This window comes from Triticum dicoccoides, chromosome 7B (genome assembly GCF_002162155.2).
Source record: "Triticum dicoccoides isolate Atlit2015 ecotype Zavitan chromosome 7B, WEW_v2.0, whole genome shotgun sequence".
Lineage (NCBI taxonomy): Eukaryota > Viridiplantae > Streptophyta > Magnoliopsida > Poales > Poaceae > Triticum > Triticum dicoccoides.
In genome coordinates, this window is record NC_041393.1 from 634,645,864 (window position 1) to 634,650,038 (window position 4,175).

The window sequence follows — 4,175 nt, forward strand, 5'->3', positions numbered from 1 at the left end:
TTACTTTTCATAATTGTTCAAGTATTATTCAAAAAATATTCATATATTTCTATTTAAATAACATTTATGAATTATAACTTTTTCGTATAATTTGGAACAATAAAAATATTTTTACCATTACAACTAAAAAAATATCCTTTTGATTCCATAAACATTTCCATAATTATACGACCATTACTATAGTTCAATGTTTGTATAATTAAAATATTTATAATTTAAAATTCAAAATTTAAAATTTCATATGAATATTCAAGCTTGGTTAATACTTGAATTATATAGATTTTTATTATATAAATCATGAGTGAAGATTATGTACAAGTTAATATTCATGAATATTTAGTAAATGCTTTTATGTATTATTTTGTATAATTTAAATAATCTGCAAGGGTATATTTTTTTGTACTCAGTAAATATTTTTATTTAGTAAACATTTTAAATTTTCGTATTTAGTAAATATTTCTATATAATACATGGGCGTATATTTAAATATGTTTCTTTACTAATCATTATTTGTCCCTGCAAAAAGAAAATCACTGTTTGTATGTATAATGTTTATAACACACGAATATTTGAACATTATTTTTATTACTTCTATTTTACATTTATATGAAAAAACTAGTGCATGCAAAATAGGCCTCACTATCTGTAGCCCAGATAAGCCCCACATGCATCCTGTTATACTCTCTCCATCGCATAATATAGGAGCATTATTGACACTAGTGTATGGTGGATTGGCTTAGACGGCATGCTATCCAACAGTAATTCTCGTGTTCGATACATAGAGGGCGTCTGTTCCATTTATATTTTGACGTACTAACAGGCAGGCCCCACATGTCATGCAGTTGAAAATGAAATGCCATCTTCTGCGATGACAATGGATTTTTGTGAGAAATAAACTTTTAGAGGGGTTTTCGCGAAAAATAGGCCACATACGCTCATCTACGCCTTCCAATCACTGATAGCAACCCCGCGCCACGCTGGCGTGCCAAGTCAGCACTGATTTCGTATTCAAACGTGATTAGCATCGTATTTGCACGCCGAGCCATATTTTCCACCAGTTCAATGTATGCCGCACGTTGTAGCACCAAAGTGATCGTTCGCACCAAGTTCAAGCACCACCAGTGTAATTGACTCTAGAAAAAAGATTCTCCAGGTCCCATACATGCCTGTATCCATGCTTATCTCCTTTGTCATGATATAACCATTAATTATTTTTATAGGGCCCTTTGCATGCATGCTTTTTCGTATACCTAGCCATCTGTAGGGCCGGGCATATCAAGCCTGCTGCAGAAAACCCAGGCCTGAGCCCGGCCTATCACGCTAAAAGCCCGCCAGGCCTACAGGTCCGGACCCGGCCCGGGCGCCGGGCTTGAAATCTATGCCCGAGCCCGGCCGGTGGACAAGGTCAGGTCTTGCTTTTTCGAGTCGGGTCGGGTCGGGCCGACCGGGATGGGCTGCCCATGGCCAGGTCTACTTTTTCGCAATGAATCCATACATGCTTTCGTGAGAGAGTTGCATGCGCCATCCATCTCATTTCTCATGTCTTTTTTATTTTATCTTTTAATTCAATCTACTATATCTTCTGAACAGGGAATCCAAATTAAGTTTCGTTTGCATGTTTGCCTCCGTCGTGACGAGAACTTTAACAAGACCAACCTTGAACACATTTTAGAAACTTAAAAATAATATAGGTTTCGAATATTGAAACTTGATATTGGAACATTAAGTTTTACCAAGTTTCACCAAATTTCATATCCTTTTAGGGATTTAGGGCTCTAGGATTACGACTTAGGGCGTAGGGTTTAGGGTTTAGAAATTAGTGTTTAAGGTTTAGTTTTGAAACTTGCTAAATTTATCACCATTCCTATCAACTTTCAATAGCTGAAACTTGCCCTGCCGCCTGACTTGCCTCGTGATGCGCATAGTCATTGGATTGCGCATGAGGGCACACCAAATTTTAAACTTCAGTTCTGAAATTTGCGATTTTGTAGTTCGCTCGTACCAAGTTTCAGCAATTGAAACTTAAAAAAGACATAAAATCGTCAAAACGTATTCAAAATGGATCTTATTTGAAAGCCCTCGTCACAGGCAACACGAATCTGAAAACAAAAATTAAATTGGACTTATCATTCAAAATATATAGAATATTTAAAAGCAAAGTCAAAAGAAAAAGGATAAGAAGTGGGATGGGTGGAGCTGACAAAAGTTGTGAAAAGCTACATGCAAGGGCCCACCCAAAGTAATCAATGAACTAATTCATGCATGGGACCTTTCGTGCATGGGACCTCGCGTGCATAGGAGAAAATCCACCAACAGTTACTTTTGTGTTATCTCCCTATTGGGTGTATGGTTTGTACTGCGTCAAAAGGTTGTAAGGAGTGCCATCACAATTACTTTTGGTAGTGGCCGAAAGCTTTTTTTTTTTGAGAGTACGCAATCGCGTACCTTAGCTTTATAGAAGGCAGAAATATGTACAAGAAGTTTTACAAAAGGAGGTATATCCTAGCACACGACAAGACCGTTGCCCGGGACCCCCAACTCCACTCCTGAAACTATACTTGACTACTCACAGAAGACGCTGACTCCACGGCCTCCTGCCAACACCCAAGTGCGTAAACTCTCGAATATCTGCGAGGTGAAGTGCTGCACCGTATCAATTGAAGATTGCGGGCCAAACACGATCCCATTTCTCTGCTTCCAAAGCTGCCAGGAGATCAACATGATCAACGAGTCAAAAGCTTTCCTATGCTCAGCAGGGATTCGAGCGCGACAAGCCATCCACCAGGCCTCCAGGGTGTCCCTCGTCGTAGGGATCAGCGAGGTGTCCACTCTAGCCTGTAGAAAACACCGGTGCCACACTTGTCGAGCGAACACGCACTGGATAAGGATGTGGTCCACCGTATCTTCATCTTGAGCACAAATGTAGCATGGTGAGTGCTTCTCCTGTAGCCCATGTCTGAGTCTACGATCAGCTGTCCAGAGTCGATAATGTGTGGCTAGCCACATGAACAGCTTACAAGAGAGAGGCGCCCAACACTTCCAGACCGCCTTTGCCGGGGCGAAACCGATACTCCCTTCCCACAACATCGCATAGGTGGTTGCCGAGGAGTACACCCCAAGATTGTTCCACTTCCAAGTTGGAACGTCTGAAAGTGCCGGATCAAGCTGAATATTGATCATGATCTCCCATAACCGAACAATCTGCACCATGCCATCAACCGATAACTCCCCACATACATCATTGGCCCAGCGATGGAGCTGCAAAGCCTCCGATATCGTTCTCCGGTTAACCACTTGTGTGCGCACCTGTGCACGGACAATAGGCGCCAGCTCAGCCACGGTGGATCCATTGAGCCACCTATCTTTCCAGAATAAAATGCTCCTCCCATCTCCAATGCTCCATTGCACAAGGCTAGTAAACACCGCTTGAGTCTGTTTATCCATCACGAGCGAGAGACCCTGCCAAGGCCTCCCCTGATCCGTGCGCTTCAACCATTCCCAGCGCAATCTAAGAGCCAACCCCTGCCTGTTGAGGTCGATCACTCCGAAGCCTCCAAGTTGTTTGGGACGACAAACTTTCTGCCAAGCCACTAAACATTTGCCTCTATGGATTTGCTCCGAACCAGCCCAAAACAATGCTCGACATGCCTTATCAACCTGATTCAACGCCCACTTGGGAGCATCTGCGATCATGAGATGATGAGTAGGCCTAGCACGCACCACGTTGATCACCAGAATCAGTCTCCCTGGCCTCGCGACCAACCCCCTTTGCCATCCCGGAAGGAAGTTGAGCACTTGCTCAACAATAGGCTGCCACTCTGCTCTCGTGAGCTGCTTGATCGAAAGTTGTAGCCCCAGATATTTACATGGGAAGGAATCCATGCGCCAAGGTAAAGCTTGTGAAACTCGCAGCGTATCAGCTTTCTCTGATCTGATCATGATCACCGAAGACTTGGCAAAGTTGACATGTAAACCTGACACTCTGCCGAAGATTTGCAAAGCCTCTCTGACAAAGCAAAGGTCGCTGATTGTGGGCCTCATAAAGAGAATTACATCATCTGTGTAAATCGAGAGTCTCTGAAGAGGAGTGCATCCTGGCATCGCGCTGATGGCCATCATCTGCTGAGCCTTGATCATCATAGAGGAGAGCGTATCCATGGCAATGACAAACAGAA